This window comes from Chinchilla lanigera, unplaced genomic scaffold (genome assembly GCF_000276665.1).
Source record: "Chinchilla lanigera isolate Chin_1 unplaced genomic scaffold, ChiLan1.0 scaffold00063, whole genome shotgun sequence".
NCBI classification, from domain to species: domain Eukaryota; kingdom Metazoa; phylum Chordata; class Mammalia; order Rodentia; family Chinchillidae; genus Chinchilla; species Chinchilla lanigera.
Genome location: NW_004955464.1, coordinates 10,669,154 through 10,686,321, shown reverse-complemented (window position 1 = coordinate 10,686,321; position 17,168 = coordinate 10,669,154). Strand labels below are relative to the sequence as shown.

General features: G+C 49.5%; 1 protein-coding gene and 1 long non-coding RNA gene across 3 annotated transcripts in view; one reads left to right on the top strand and one right to left on the bottom strand.

Annotated features, from left to right (window-relative positions):
• The window catches only part of Trabd2b (TraB domain containing 2B), a 205,211-nt gene that overhangs the window by 131,404 nt on the left and 56,639 nt on the right, over positions 1–17,168 (bottom strand). The window lies entirely within an intron of this gene.
• Positions 2,366–3,743, top strand: LOC102006884. 2 transcript variants are annotated; one of them, XR_001236704.1, is made up of 4 exons: positions 2,366–2,552; positions 2,780–2,856; positions 3,228–3,416; positions 3,541–3,743. It is a non-coding gene; the product is annotated as an uncharacterized LOC102006884 (long non-coding RNA). The 2 variants fall into 2 exon arrangements; XR_001236703.1 differs by lacking the exon at positions 2,366–2,552 and having other exon boundaries at positions 2,597–2,856.

Genomic DNA, 17,168 nt, shown 5'->3' with positions numbered 1-17,168 from the left:
AATGTCTTTGCCCCCACCTGACAAGGCAAATCAGGGTACCTTTCTGTGTGGGATGAGGAAAGAGGGACTAGTTAAAGGTTTTGATTCTTCTCTCCCTCTACATTTTTTGGATTTGTTTTCCCTTTCATTAGAATGTAACCTGATAAGTGTTCTCTCCCATGAAACTGTGGAAACTAGGGAATGATCTAAATGTGCTCTGTGGCCACTAAAAATGATACCATGAGTATATATTTACTGGAGTGGAAAGATGTTCATGACATATGGTGAATTGAATACAGAAGGTTTCCGAATAGTATGTCCTATAATGATCCTGCTTTCATGAATATGTATTCATCTATATGCACACATACAGGGAGACACAGATTTGCATAGGGAAATGCCTAGAAACATATACATCAAATGTTAGTAGTGGTTTTCCCACCAGATGGGGGAATTTTATAATCTGTTGTTTATGCCTTTGATAATGATTATATACTATATAATAAAACATACTAGTACGGTTTGCTTTTGAAGAGAGGGAAAAAGAAACATTTTTGCAGTTAAATCAGTGATTGGTGAACTTATGCAAATCATGAGCTCCTCTGAGCCTCGGCTTTCTCATCTGTAAAGTAGGGGTCCCACCCCAGGTGGGAGGCTTGGACAGACCACACAGAAGAGCCAGGTATCCAGGGAGCTGCATTTCAGTGTCTTGTGCCTCGCCCTTCCTCTCCTTTTGTGTCTGTCCCACCTCCTCCATCCTCCTTTCTTCCTTGCCCATCCTGCAGCTCTTTCTGCCCCAGTCCTTTCTGCACCTGTCTTCAACCCACAGTGACCAAGAAGCCAGCTTCTCCCAGGTACACATTCCCACAGTTGTCTCAGTGGGACAGCAGCAGGCCCTGAGGGACCCCAGGATCCTAGCTTCACTACATCAGATGGTTTAGGGAGAAGGAGGTTCCAGCATTCTAGAGCAGCTGCCTCTTGGGGCCCTCCTGCAGGCCTCGCTCTGCAGGGTGGCCCCCCTTGGACAGCTCTGTCTGAACTTCAGCCTTCAGAAAATGGACCAGACTTCCTTGATTGAGCTGCAGTGCACAAATCCAGGCTGGGCGAGAAGGGCCAGACACAGGGAGCTCTTTTCCTTTATCTCCTGCTGCACCCTCAATCCGACTTTCCAATCTCATGAGGGGCCCGCACCACTTCACCTTTGCTCCTGCCTTCCTTCTGGGTGTGTCTCACTGACAATGGATGTCTATTAAATTCACAGGTGTACATGTTATAACCCTCACTCTAATTGTGGGAACGTGGGGAAACCAAGGTGTAGAGGTTAAGTAACCTCTCCAAGGTCAAAGGCTCCAACCTCTCCTCTAGGGCTGCCATCCCAGAAACAGAGCCTCTCTGGAAGGCCTTTCCTGACCTGACTCCCCAGCCAGGGCCAGTGTCTCCTCCTCTCAGCCCCCGCAGCTCTGTCTGTCCGGAATGGTTTGGGTTTATTTACACAACTGAAACAGTAGTAATTAATAAGATTATAGGGTGGCATGGGAAGTAATGAGTATCCTATCAGTCAAAGAGAACAAGAATGAGTTAGTGACCCTCAGATACAGAGGCCTGTGGTGGGATTGCACATGGGTGGTTGCCTTCACCCCCTCCAGAGTCCAAGAGTCTGCTCGAAGGCCCAGACCCCGGAGCAGTAAAACAGCACGGTATGTGGCAAAGCATAGCGCTGCACGCTGTGCCATGTCTTTCCTCTCTCTGACCCAGGATCCCCATCCATAAAACAGGGACAAACCACCTAAGGCGTATGGCACACATTGTCCTTTCACCGTAATACCCGTTCTCTCCTTTTCAGAAGTCACGCCCCCTGGCCATTTTGAGCCGGACACACGGACACCTGCAAGAGATTCCATTTCCCAGTCTCCCTGGTAGTAAAAGTACCAAGTAACTGAGGTGCTGTCAGAGGGATGTGGGCAGAACTGACAGGTCTGTCTCTGTGCTCTTTCTCCTTGCCCACGTCTGAGATGCTGATGGCTGGAGTGTTGAGCTGCGTTGAGTGCAGACAATGCCCAATGGCAGCACAGTGCCTGCCCCAGGCAGTAATTTTACATGAGAGGACAAAGGTGTAATAAAAAAATACAGTGAATGGTTAATTAAAAAAATAATTTTTTCTAGTAAAAGACACATTGGTATCGATCCCCTCAAATATTCTCCTTTATTTCAGACACATCCACCACATCATTGCTACTTTCTGCATAAGCACCGCATGCTAACCGATGCACCCCTGCAGCTTCTCTTGCCACTTTCTGAGGCAGTTCTGGAAGTCTTTTTTGTCTCTAGTTGTGCTGTCCTGGTTACCTTGATGTCCTGAAACATTTACCTTTCAGGGTCATTTTGACTTTGGGGCAGAGCCAGAAGTTGCACAGTGCCAGATCTACTGAATAAGGTGGATGAGGACACATCGTAATATTTTTACAGCCTGCCTTGCTGTTGGATGGCACTCAGCAGCAGGATTCATCATATTTCTGGTCACACTTCATAAAGACACTCGTGCAAGATGACTTTAAGGACTGTGTCTGAAAGTGGTGAGAACAATGGGACAAGTGTACTCAAAGTAAGGGGAGTATTTTGAGTAGGATTCATGGTAATGTGTCTTTTACTGTAATAAGCTTTTAAAATGTAAACATTCACTGTATATTATGATCACCCTACTCGTAGGTAAAGCACCTCTACTTATAGGTTGAATAAACATCCTTCTAATAGGCTTATAAGGTTTTTGTGAAGGTCAGATTTTTTTTTTGTTTTACTAAAGTGACCTTTGGATCCCCCTCTATGTGGGCCAGGGAAGACACCATACCCACCAAGAGAAGTCTCCTCAGAAACTGCCAGGTAAGTACCAGTTACAACTTTCCCCCAGGCATTTCCTATCATAGAATCAGCCAGACATGATAGAAATGATAAAAAGGCACAGACCTGAGGCACCAAGTATCTTTTCTTCTTAGGAAAAATATAAACCAAAGAATTCCTGAATCACCACAGCTGTTAGCCTTGCTCAGGACAATGCCTTGTCCCCTACCTAAGCAAACTATTTTGCAAACACTGCCCACACGTGGACAAGGCCCTGGACATGGATCCCACATGATGCCCGTCCCAGGAAGAGCTCATGGCCTCTTGTGAGTGCCTTGTGTGCTGGACACAAAGCCACAGCTTTTGAGGACAGGCTTGACATCCTCTTTCTCTGCCTTGTCTCTGTCCAACAGGACCAGCTACATAATCTGCGAGATCCGGAGAAATAGGACCAGGAGGAGCCCCTTGTTTCTAAACTATGAAAAATTTCAAAATGGTGACAGCATGCATGGAAATAAGCTTAGGGCCGTATAGGCTGCTTGGCTTTTAGGACGAGGAAGCCGGCCCCGGCCACGGCATGGCCCGAGCTCTGGTGGCACATAGTAAGCATTCATGGGGCAAATGTTTGCTGGAGATCTGATGGTGCACACGACCCCCAGGTGCTCTGGCTTCACCATCAAAGCAGCTGAGATGGACGTGGTTTTCTTTTCCTTTTCCTTTTCCCAGGCCCACTTCTTAACATCTCTTGGAGGAGAGCCCTGAGAGAGGCATGGGATCAGAGGGCAGAGGTCACCCAGAAAACAGGCTTCCCTGAATGAACAAGTGGGCAGGAGCAAGCACCAGGCATCGCTGAGCCATTCGCCTTATTTCTTGCCACAAGATATAAACTAATCTATTTAGTTAGAAAAACATGGTTTATTGCAATCTAAGTAATTTGTATTTCTTTTTCTACCACAAGATGTAAACTAATCTAGTTAGCTAGAGCAAGTTGGTTTAACTGAATTCAGAGTAATTACCCTCCAAAGCAAAGCGATGTGTGTGTTTTTTTGGTTTGCTGAGCTTTTTTCTTTTCTTTTTTTTTTTCCCTTTCCAACATTCAAAGGTTAAGACATATATGTGCTTATGATTTAAATAAAACCCAGCCGTCTTTTGGTTTGCCGGGGCCTTGGCCTTACTGGAGGGTCTTAGCCTCTATCACTGCCACCTGGGATTTCCCGAAAATGTGCTGGGGGTGGCATGGAAAATGTAGTATGCGATCTGGTGGAAAAACAATTTGTAACAACATTTCCTGGAGCAGTGGAGCACCAACTCATTGGGAGGGTATTTACCATAAGCCGGTGGAGCTAAACGAGGGCAGCCCTAGGGCTGAGGGGACACGGAGCCTCGTCTTGGTCACTGTAGGCTAGGGGCCTCCAAGGTGGCCTGTGTGTGTGTGCCCAACCTTGCATAAAACTGGAAATGCTCTTCTCAGACCCAACAGGCCCCGTATCCTGGGGCCTGCTCACACTTCCCAGCCATTTCTGTCCCCATGGGACAAGGGAGAAACTGAATCTTGGAGGACAAAATCAGAAGCCTGTGGCTTGAGGCTAAAGGGCAACCTAGAACCCCAGAATTCCCAATCCCAGAATCCCACATCCCTCCCCATGGCATGGCCTGAGCTCTGGCAGCACACAGTAGGCATTCGTGGGTAAATGTTTGCTGGAGTGAATGGGATCCCATGGCACACACAGCCAGAAAACCCTATACTCCTGCGGCAGGCTGATTAGTTCTGTGTCTGGGCAGCCCCTGATTATGAGAAAGCTCTTCTTCACTTCACCATGCCGGGTTTAGCAACTGAATAAAAGAGTCAAGTTGGAACCCAGCCCAGCCTGGCCCCACAATCTGGGTAATTTCTGCCATGTGGCCACCTGCCTTCAGGAAACTGCAGAACTGCTGACTCTTTTGCAGCTTCCAGAATTTTTGTAACCTTCCAGTGGTCGCAAACACACCATTGGCAGGACTTGGATAATGAAATGGGGACAAAACATCCTGCTCTGAAAGAAACTCTGGTAGCTGGCAGGTGAGCCTGACCCCAGCCTATATTCCTAACAGCCAGGCCGGGCATCATCATTTTCTTCCTTAGCAATGGCCTTGGTAAAATGACCTGAGCCCAGTGCTCCCAAGGCTGGAGGCAGCCCCACAAAAGCAAGCGAGAAGCAGGAGAAGGAGTGCTGACCTGAAACCTCTCCCAAACACAAATGTTTTGTTAAGATCCCCTGGACACACACACACCTCTGCTCTTTCTCAGCCTCTTGTCCTGATGGTCAGGACATACTCACTGTGAAGCAGAAGGGACTTCCTGGAGTGGTTAGGGAGCCAGGCGCAAGGTGATGGAATGTTGAATTAATGAAGATAGGGCTAGAGCCAGCTCTTGCACCCGCAGCAGTTTCAGCAGCAATGTGCAATAGGATAATCGAACTCAGAGGTGAGCACTGGTATGTAAGAAGCCTACTCCAGTACAAAGAGGACTGCTCCGGAACCCACCAGGCCTCTGTCCCTCCAAAGCCAACCCTTCAGGATATTTGACCTGGCCTCTCTATAGTGAGAAAGAGCCAATCCATGGGCACTGTTTAGAAGCCTTGAGTCAACAGAACGGGACTAGGCCCTGGGTAGATGCATGGAAGTGGAGCTGCCCTTCTAGTAAGGGCTGTGGTGCAGGCAGAACTTGCCTGAGCTCCTCATTATGTATCAAAAAGGCACTGGCTGGGCCCAGACCTTACTAGGCTCTTGGCTGGATGCTGGAGGTTGGGGTGAACCAGGCAGGCCTGGTCCTCTATGTCCAGTGCCCTGGTATAGACCTGTCTGGACGTTGGCCCTGTCTCCAGCAGTTCAGTGAGGACACACAGTTCAAACGGATATACAGCCACTACAGAACAGCGCGACAAATGCCACTGAGGGGATGCAAGTAGCAGGGGACAGGAGCACAGATGCCTAGGACAGACAGGGCTTCTTCACTGTTGTTTTCCAAGTACTTGGAACAGCGCCTGGCATGTAGTAGGTTCTCAGTAAGCACCTCTTGTCACTACCAGGACTGACAGTAACTGCAGTGAGATAACTGGGGACAGGCATTCCAGGCAGAAGGAACACTGTGCACAAAAGTTGAAAGATACAAAAGAGAGCGTGACCTGGGCAAAGACCAGAAGCAACCCCCTTGGAATTTAGCTTCAAGAGGTCAAGAAAGGGGTGTGGAGGTCATATACTCCTCTTGAAGGCCCCTGAAAACTGAAAAGCCCCCTCCAAGCTCACACGGTGTCAGGAATGGTCCTGGCACTGGGGTCTGGGGGCTTACGCTGAACACATGCATGTTTAACGCAGGCCACGCGCAGGCTCATTCCACTCACACACGCATAAGCTGCCTCACCACTCGCCCCACAGCCAGTTCGGAAAGTCATCACTGAGCAATGCTGCAGATGAGCAGAATGAGCTTCCAAGAGGGAAAATAAGGTGCTGCAGCTCACACAGCTTATAAGGATGGAGAGTACCCAATGCTTTCACTCCCTGGAGCTGAGCTGACGAATGAGACGGTGGGATGGGAGCAGGGGACAAGTCTCTGTCTGTGTCCAGCTGCCAAAATAGAACCAGAGCACCCTGGCTGCTCTGGCTTGGAGCTGTGTGTGGGGGGGCAGTCAGTCTCCTGTGACAGCGGCGTGAGGCGGTTACTGCGCCTGGGCTGGACCCTGGGAGCTGAACACGCAGGGTGAGCCCTGTCCTACCCCACCCCTCCCTTGCCTTACAGGCAGGGACCCCATGCTGCTATGGCTGACAGGTTGCTTAGGGTCACCTGTTTTTCACTGCAGGTCCCTGCGGCTCTCTGGCAGGAGTAGTGTTTGTTTTCTGCAGGGTGCAGAGCAGAAGAGGAAAGCCATTTCTGCAGGTCTGCAAGAACCTCAGGTTGCTGAAGAGGCCGAAGGGATCCCTAAAGTAAACCCCAGCTGAGAAGGCAGGTGCTCTACAGTGGCAGATGCTGGACGGGTCACTGCTCCTCGCCCCCCAACTAGCTGAGGGACTGCAGATTTCCAGGGAAATGCATAAGTGGCATCGGGAGAGAGAAACTCCTGGGGCCAGGCCCTTGAAGAACCTTTTCTCCCACCCTGTCTCACTGCCTCCCCTTTGCACACATTCCTTCATGTGTTCCTTCATCACCCACTACACATTCCAACTATAAAGCATCCACTTCCGCTGGGCGCCCTGGAGTCCCAGAGCTGGGTCAAACATGCCCTTGGTGCCAAAGGGCTTCTAGTCTGCAGGGGCCTCAGGGAAAGGGACAGACCAGCTGTGTGATGAGTGCTATAAAAGAATGCGGGCAGTAGCCGGGGCTGGGTGCGAGGGGATGACTCCAGGAGACCAGGTCAGCTGAGGAGGAGGAGGAGGCACACTGTGCAGTCTCAGAGGTCACGTACAGGTGGAAGAGGAGGAAATGCCACTCATGCAGGGCAAGGGAAAGGAAGGCGTAAATGCTGCATGTGAGCTGACCAGCAAGAATTCCACGTGGCTGGAGGAGAGGGTGTGGGGAAGACAGGGTCAGGTGGGGGCTTTTTGTCCCCTTCCAATGGCCTCCCGTTTGTCCTCTTCTCTTCTCTTGTTCAAATCCTCTTTTTTCTTCTGTTACCTCTTGTTTTTCTTCTCATTCTCCCTGTTCAACATCCTCTCAATCTCTACCCCAGCTGTGGTCATAAGGGGTACAATCCGGAAAGTTCCTGCTCTCTCTGGCACCAGCTAAAGCACTGTACACTCAAATCGGTGCTATGAAGAAGGCGTGCTTTTCTCATTTTATAGACCAGTAAATGGCTCCGAGAGGCCAACCCAGGTGACCAGGGTCACCCACAGCCTTAGCAGAGCAGGCACGGGTGGTGTCTAAAACAAAGAGCCTGTGTCAGGTATCACAGACTGAGTCTAGCTCAGGGACCACTGAGGTGAGAAGACAGCTTGTGCAGGGCCAAGGGCAGGTAGAGCAGATAGGGCAGGAATTCCAGAAACCATTAGCAGATGTGCCTACGATACAGGCTTCTCCTGTCGAGGCTGCTCTTCTGAGATTCTGGAGAATCCACTCTTTCTGTCTGGGCAGTGGGCATCAGGCAGCATGGGGAAAGAAGCTGCTGTCTCTATCATTCCTGCAACATTCTTCCAAGCTCCAAGGGGTCAGAGCTATCATCACCTTCTGGTCTATTCCGGGAAAACTTTGAGTTCCTGTTATGACCTATGCTTTGCATGTTGTCCACATGCATGTGCCACAGGGGAAGAGCTCAGTCAGCATGCCTGAGTTTGGTCCTGTTTCTTTTATAAAGAGCTGGTCTTTACCACTGCAAATTTTGTGGCATATACTGTCCTGTTTTGCTCTCACAGCAGATACGATTCCCATTTTGCAGGTGGAAGAACTGAGAGAATAAAGTAGCTCAACAGTCTACATACTCAGCTTTCAGAAATGGTAGTCAGAAAGCCCCTTTCTCTCTAGAGCCTTCTATGGCTCCTCGGAGTATCAGACATACACTGTATCTGATATCATGCTGCTTGCACAGCACAGGTTCATGTGTCTGTCTCCTGGGACTCGCATGCTTTGCTTGTCCAGATTCCCAGCACCTATCAGGAAGTCCTGCACTAGCAAGTACTTGACAGTTGTGAAGAAAGTGGGTGGATAATAAAACATTGGCCATCATATTTGGAGAACCAACCGTCTGTCAACAATGGGGACATGAAGAATGTGAGGGTTAGCTTCTAAACAGTTGTGCAAGTTTGATGCTCTTCGTCACATTTTACAGAGAAGAAAATAGCCTGCGAGGGGCCTGTCCATGTTGCAGAGCAGAAGATTCTGAATCCAGGTCTGTCTGACTCCAAACTCAGTGGCCTTAACTGCTGTCCTTTGCATTAAGAAATTCCTGTTGATTTTACTAATCCTCCCTCCCTCCTTCCCTTCTTTTCCTCTGAAGCAGGCAGGCAGTGATGGAAAAGGCCACGTGGAAGGATGTACCCAGATCATAATCTGGGGGGCTGGCCATGAACCAAGATGAACTGGAAAGAAAGTAGACCAAGCTTTTCACACCCAACCAAACCCCCTCTCGCTCCCCTTGCAGATTGGAGAAACTGATGACCAAGGCCACAGAGTCAGGCCTGGAGGTAAACAAACTTGGAAATGAGCTGCGTCACAGTTTGGGTTGTGGATCCTTCTGCCCAGGCTGAAGGAGGAGCTGGCTGCTCAAGTCAAAGTGGTTCCAGAAAACCACATCAGGAGCTGAGGACATTCCTTCCTCCTCGCTTACCTGGAGTACTCTTGTTCATCCTTGGAGGTCACTCCTCTGGGAGAGTCTCCCTAGAGCCTGCTCTCCCTAAGCCATCACTTCCTTTGAGGGGTCCAGGCTGCCCACCATGCAGTCATTTTGTGCTGTAGCTCTCTGCTTATTGTGGGTCTCCCCAGTTAGCAGAGGCATGGTGCTCTGCGTCTGCCTGTTAAATGAACGGGTCGGTAAACAAACAAGTGGGTCTCTGAATAAGTGAATGAATAAACAACAAAATGAACAAAGAGCAAAGGAAATAAACTTATAGTAGGTGAATGAGAATGAAAGAGTGAGTGAATGGAGTCCAGGGTTTGTAGGCAAGTTCGCCGGCTGGACAGTGAATGGACTGCTTGGCTCAGGCTCCCCATACCAGCTGCCCACATGAGGAGCCTGAACAATCTCTTTGCCAGAGCTGTAAGTTACACCGAGCAGCCGAGTCCACCTCGAGGGCTGCTTGAAGCTACAGCGCTGGCTTAGTGGGAATGCAGGAGGCAGGGGGCTCCCACCCTTAGGTCTCTGCAAGGAGGCTGGGGAAAGCGGCACCACTATCCACTGCTATTCGCTGTCACTGGGTGACCTTTCTATGGGCTTCACTGCAAAATGAGAGGATGTGGGTGGACTAGACAGTTCCTAAGGATCTACCAGAGAAACAGTGCAAGAGCTCCCAGGGGAAGAGAGCTCTCTCCTACATCAGCCTCTGCTCTGGGCTGGGCGGCTACTTGAGCAGTTCCTGTCACCAGTCCTCACACTGGGCATCAGCTGCTTAGGAGGTGGGTGGCGAGGGCTTATGTAGGAAGAGTTGCTGGCACAGGGCAAGCGAGTAGGTGGAGAGCACTGTAAAGGCTTCTGGGGCTGGCACAGGGCAGAGAGGAAGCCAGGAACAGACCGGTCTCAGCTTCGTGAGCAGCCTTTTCACAGAAATCTCAACAGCTTTGACACACTGAACTGCTGATTGTATGTGAGACTTCGGTATTTTTTCAAGGACCAATCACAGAGTCTGGACCATAGGGTTTTCCTGAGGGCTCGTTGATCTAAGCCGGAGCTCAGTGTCTCAGTGAAGCCCAGAGCCGGGTGTTATTATCCTTCTCATACCCTGAGGACAGTGAGCTTCAGCTAGGGAAAGTGGTGGACCCAAGGTCATACAGCAAGCCAGCCCTAGGCTTCTGTACTTCCTGCCCTCAGCCCCAACCTCCAGAACATCAGAGGTCAAGAGGCCACAGGTTGGAGACACCAGCCTCCCTCTCCTCAGGTGAAGCACGACCTAGACCACGGGGACTCTGAGTCAGAGCGGTTTCATCCAAAACAGTGTTCCCTTTTTCAAAGCAACCCTTGGGGAGGCAGGTGTTTCCCTCCAGGGGACTGCTACACTGCCCTGCTGTGGGGGCTGCTGCCCCTTTGGAAGCCACCCTAGATGGAGGTTGAGAACTTTTCTTTAGGATGCCTCTGAAGAAGGAAAACATAGCTCCTAGAAGCAGCTTAGACTCATGCAGACAAAACTGAGACATAAACAGAATTTAGCCACCTTACAGAGGGCACCGCCTGCATTGGATTTAACTCCATGTAGGACAGGGACTAGGTCTTCTTTGTCTGTATTTCTGTGGTACCAAGAACAGGGCTGCATGTAACAGGTGCTTCTGCACGAATGAATGTGGCTGTGGGAGATCGGGAGAACCTCTTGGACCAGACTTGATGTATCTCTCATATTTCACAGATGGCTTGGCAGGGTGATGAGGCTTTCCTTCCAAGATCACACAGGATCACTGATGCATCCAGAACTGCAGCCTACCCTCTAAACTCCACATACAGTGCTCCTTCCACAGTATCTGCCTGACTGTTTTATTAAAGGAATTCAGAAACACCTTCGAGGTTTTCTTTCTCGGCACACTGTACCACACTTGGCCCAGATACACACTGACGAAGTGTTTGCTGAACTGGACCACAAAATCTCTTCTGTGCTTGGAGCTCAGTGAAACCTGTCCCTGCCAGGCCTGTGCCCTTGGTGGTCTCTCTCCCATCTTCAGGCTCCTCAGGAAGGACCAGTCAGGGTGGAGTGACTGCTAGGTCACGATGACCTGCAAATTTCTAGCAGTGGAGGCTTTTCCAGGCCAGAGATGGTGCTCTCCAAAGACACAAATAAGCAAATTCTTTGTGACACAAGGGCCAGCAGTCTGGAAAGACCGGTTCCCCCCATAGGCTTGCAGACTGAGCCAAGCTTTCTGAACCCTTACTGGACTCTCTTCAATACTTCCCAGACCACCAATGGATCTCTTGACAGTGATTCATACATCACTCAGGGCAAGACAGAAAACAAAGTCCTTATCTCCCTCCAGGCATCCCAGCCATCCTTTTCTTCTCACTTACCTGTGTACTCTCTTTTAAAGCTAACCGGGATTTGTGCTGTATGCTGCAAAGATCCTTCTGAGAACCATAATATAAGGATAAGTGAAGCCTGCTTTCTCTGAAATCATTTGCTCCGTGACCTTTTACTTGCAAAGCACTCACTGTGTACAGCAAAGTGTGTTACAAATTCTAGGGCAGAGCCAGGAGACTCTGGCTGCCACCCTTGCATTCCCGGCAGTGGGGAAAGGAGCCACGTCCATGTACGTAGTAGTTGATTAATGCACGACTATAAAGAGAATCAAGGGAGCTGATATACATCGAATACCTAACATGTGCTAGAACTCGGACAAACACTTTTGCTAATCTTTGCCTCAACCAGAGAGGTAGATCCTACTATGATCCTCAGCTGACAGGTAAGGCAACATGTTCAGAGAGGCACTCTGCCCATGGCCACACGGTTAATTAGGGGCAGAGCGGGGCTACAGAATCGGAGGTGTGTACTTGCAATCCCACACCCTTTCTGCTGCCTGTGCTGCCACAGTCCTTCAGGCCACTGTCTAGCCAGTGGGATGATTCACATCCACACACTCTCATCTGGTTCACTGGATAAACAGCAGCATCGGGGGCAGTGGGCTAAGGTCCAGGGCTCAGGCTATGGCTGGTGTGTATCCAGCGTGGTGCCAGGACAGAGTAGGTGCTCATGTTTTTTGGGGGGTGGTGGTGACAGAATCACAGGCCTTGGTCAGGGCTCTATGCAAGATCAAGAACACGGCTGAGGGGTAGCCAAGGTTAAGGAAGGTCTGGGGCCAGGTGGGGAAAACACAGTCCTAGACCTGGTTCATGGCTTCATCCGAAGTCAAGAACTCAGAATGGACAAGGCAGATCACAAATCAGGCCTACCCCTTGGCTTTATCAGCCCCAGACAGAATCTAGCTGAAGTGAGGAATACCAGCCAGAAGTGTGCTGGGGTGGGATACACTGGGCTGGGCAGCATCCTGGCTTTGCATGTTATGAGCTGTGTGAGCTTGTCTGAGGTTCAGTCGCATTTATATCCCATCCATAAACTAGGACACCTCCCTTCTCCTCCCCTCCTAGATCCAACCAGCCATGACATTCTATTATTCCACCCACTGGATACGCCTTAGATCTGCTATCTTTTGTCTGTCTCTATCACATCCCCTTGGCTGTAGCCACCATGCTCTCTCCCTTGGAAATCTCTAATCACTTCATGTTCTTCCACATCTACTCTGACCTCCCTCTGATCTGTCCCCTGCAGTCTATGGAGAGTGCCTTTATCAAAAGGACCAATCTGCTCATGAGACTGTGTTCAAAGCCCTTTAGGAGCTCTCTAGTGACTTGAGGCTAACCCTAAAAGTCCTGTGTGGGCTTATTAAAATGGGAGCCCTGGCCCTGGCCTTTCTCAGCCTCAGCAGGACCTCGCTATCTTATATTCTGTACAACCTGAGGAGACCACCAGCTTTCCTTCAAGTCTCAAAGGTGCCATCCCCTCTCTTCACATGCCAAAGCCCCTTCTCCATTACCCACTGCTGCCCATGGTTCATCTTCAGGTCTCAGCATGGGCATCAGCTTCTCAACGTTCCCTTCTGACCCCAGTGCAGGCCTCGGGTCAGTCACCACATGCCTTTGTCCTACTTCTCCCCTCTGGCAATTAGGTAACCACATGTTTGGGCCATTACTCCTTCAAGGCCCGTTTTTGCAACTGGATTCTCAAGAAGTAAAGAAATAGACACTCTATCTTCAATGCCTAACCTAGCTCCTGGTGCAAAGTCAGAGTTCAAAGGCAAGAGTTAACGGCATGAGTCAACGAATACTGGTCATTCCTGTCTATCCCAACAGGTTGCTGGAGGATCATAGAGAAGGATGACTAAGAAAGGTTTTCATCATTTTAATTGGCTCTTGAGGTCTAAACTGTTGCGATGGTTGACTTTATGTGTCTGTCTAGTTATCTGGTCAATCATCATAGTCTAGATGCTTCTGTAGTTGAATCTTTTCAGATAAGGTTAATATTTAAATCAGTACACTCTAACTAAGCCAGGTTGCCCTCCATAATGTAGATGGCCCTCATTTGATCAGCTCAAGGCTTAAATAGAACAAAGACTGACCTGGTTGGAGGGAGAGAGACTTCTGCCAACAGATGGCCTTGGCCTCTCCCTGGGTCTCTGGTCTGCTAGCCTACTGTGCAGATTTTAGAGGTGAAGCTCTGTAATTTGGTGAGCCAGTTCCGTAAAATCTCTCTCTCTCTGTCTGTCTCTCTCTCTCTCCCTCTCCCTTCCTCTGTGTGTGAATCTTCCTTCTCTCATATACATGCATGCACATTCACACCCACACACATCACTAGTTACATAAGTGGTGCCTGGGACTTATTATCTAGAATGTTCATGGCCCTCAGCCTTTGGCTTCCTCTCAGAGGGACAGCTGCAGAGTCTGGGATCTGAGGATTCACAGAAGAGTCTTGATTTTGCTACTGAATACATGGGTAGCCCCTGCCTGCCCCACATGTCCACCGAGACTCCTCTAACAAGTGGGGTCCCAGGGAAGCCCACCATCCTCAAGAGTCTTAACTACTTGCTAGGGCCCTTCAGAACCCTCCTGAGGAGTGACACAAGGTCTGAGGTGCTCAGCGAAGATAAATTGAAAGCCCAGTTATGGGCCAGAGAGCTCCAGTTGATAACAATGTACAGAAGAGCGAAGTTGGCCCTGGAATGTTTCTGTGAGGGAACTTAAGAAGAAGCTGGCATATATAACTGTTTATTTATATCTTCATTTATTTTAATGCCATTTGTGAGTCTTAGAGTAGAATTACATATCTTTAGTTCAACTCTTCCCTGTGTAGCTGATATAAGTGTGATGTAAATGTTACAGTCATTTAACTTTCATGCTCCACTTATTCCTGGTGCCTAGAGATACAACTGACCTTTATGTGTGGACATCATGGCAAGTGACTTTGCTACATTCACCTGTTTACTCTTGTGACTTGTCTGTATACTGTTTTCGATATTTTAGGCAATGTTTTAAGCAACCTGTTTACAATAAAAATGGAACCATTCCTTCTCAAAAAAAGAAAAAGCAAAAGAAGTTGGGTTCTTGCCCTCTCAGCTTCTTACCACGTTGCTGAGGAATAGGCACTCAGGCCCAAGGATCAGACCCAGGGAGGAAAATCTCATGGCACACACGGAACAGCCCAGCCCTCAGAGTTCATCTGCTTTCCTCCTCTGCGAATGTTCCCTGGCCAAGTCATGGTTCCTAGAGGCTGTGGGAGCCAGGATGAAGTGTTCCGAGCATCTGAAAAGGTCTCAATGCTTCTGCTTAGAGGATTTGGCTTTCAGTTAGGAAAGCTTGTGTCTGGACCTGATGTAGTAGAGCCACTGGTCCAGCGAGCCCCACCCTGGGCCTCTCCTTCTACAGCCTACTCTGACACGCTACTCAGACGACCACCTCTAGACTTGCCAGCAGGCCACTGCCCCCGTGCCAGAGATGGGTGACAGGTCCCTTTCCTGTTGGTCAGGAGAGCTGGTGATCCAGTGGTTATGGGTATAGCGGTTGATGAGGGTGGGAGGATAGAGGGTATGACTCAGCTTCCAACCATTTTTTATGGAAGAAGGAAGCCAGGGAGCCTTCCCTGGGGCCTGCAGCCCAAGAGGTTGATGCCACCTCTCATCCTGTCCCCTCTTTTCTCCTGCACTACAGAGCTCATCCCAAAGCCATCCCCAAGTGCTGGCTGTGTGTTATTCAGATGAGGGATGCAGCCACAGTATCAGTCCTGGTTCCTGGGTTCAAGAAGTAGACACAAAAGAGGATCCACCCAGGAACAAGTCTATGCATATACATATATATACACAGACACACAAGGCAGTCAAGTGCTGAATTGTATAACACACACAGACTGAATTTACAGCAACGACCGACGGCAGTGGGTGGGAAAGGTCCCTTAGAGTGAATGCCTTGGAGGACTTGGAAGAACCACAATGAAGAATGGCAAGAGGATAAGGGTATTCTTGAAGTGAGGGGCAGCCTGAGCTAGAGGACAGAGGCTGAGTTGGCCTTTAAGTCTAGCACATGTGAATGGCGGCCCCGAGAGCTGGATGGGCGAGACCCCCAGTGGTGCCGGGGGTAGCCTTCCTGCTCTGAGTGACTCAGCTCTACAGCCCTGTTTCCCTGACAATACAGTAAATATGGGGCCTGTAAATCCATTTGCAAACATCCACTCTTCCGGCATCTGCTTCTTTCCAAGTCAACAAGCCCAAAGCCATCCCGAGCAGTGTGAGCTGGCAGTGCCAAGCCTTGTGGAGCCGACTGCAGGCAGGAGGGGAGGCTTCCCAGGGTAAGGCTGGTTCATGCTTCAGGACACCTGCCTCGGGAAGCCCACTGCCTTCTTGGTCAAAACAGAATGCAGGTGAGGAGCAGACAGATGCCTCTGTAGTCACCTGCAGCAGAAAAATCACCAAAGCCACAAAGGATGCTTCACCTTTGATAGGAGGCACCTCCACATAAGGAGAAATGTGGGGCCACCATGATGAGATGATAAAGATATTGACCCTAAGGTGACAGAAAGTTGGAGGCTGACAAATAGACAGAGACAGCCGGAGAAGGAAGAGTATTGGGGGCTGCAAGGAAGAATGCTGGACCAGGTAGCACCAGGACTAGGGAAGCTCTGCTCCTGAGCCTGGATCCTCATGCACGACATAGGGAGACAACCTTCTCTCACTGACATCTGTCCTGGAAGGTGAGATGCATAAAAATGAATTGCAGGAATGGTACTAGTCTGAGCAACAAGAGTGAGTTTGTGGATAGGGGGGCCTTTGCAGATGGCCCAGCCCTTGATACTCAAAGTTTGGTCTGTCCATCACCTTGGAATTTTTCAGAAATACAGACTCTTGTCCCCATACTCTACCTTCTGAACTGGAATCTGTGTTCCAACATGACTCCAGGTGGTTCATGGGCACAGTGAAGTTGAAAAAGTATTGTTCTAGTCCACTATACACATCAGTCCCTTCATATTACTAGCGTAGAAACTGAGGCCCAGTGGGAATAAATGACTCACAGCAGGCCACACAGTTAATAAGTGGTAGACACGAGCCCAAGCTGCAATGCAGTGCAAAGGGAGGATCACAGGCCATGCGAGCAGAGCAACCTAGGTTCAAATCCTGCCTCTGCTGTCAAGTACTATGTGACCCGGGGACAGAGTGAGCTACTTTCTCTGAGCTTTGGCTTTGGCATCCGTAAAACTGGGTGTAATAACAGCTAGCTGTTAGGATTATGGGAAGGATTTAATGGGATGGGCATGTTCGGTGCCTTGTACAGCATGGGTATTTACAGGTCTGCCTTCTAACATGCCCCCCAGCCTCTCAGCGCCACATCCATCATGACAGCCTGAGAACCTATGCAAAGATTGGATTTCTGCCTCTAGTAATGCAGACATAGTTGTTAAGTGGAGAAGAGGAAAGGACACGCAAGGGACAGACAGGTTTTAATATCTAGATTGTCTTATTCTTTACATGCTGAAGTTCACAATCAAATGTTCTAGTAGAAGGTCAATCTGCGAATGTCATCGATCAGTATGGTACCTTAGTGCTGTCCAGAGCCCATGCTCAGGCAGGCTGCCAAATGCATGATGGAGAGGCTCCTCCCGCCCTCACACTCAGCTTGTGTAGCTCTACGTTCCTGTTTTCACCTCTCTGGATTCTG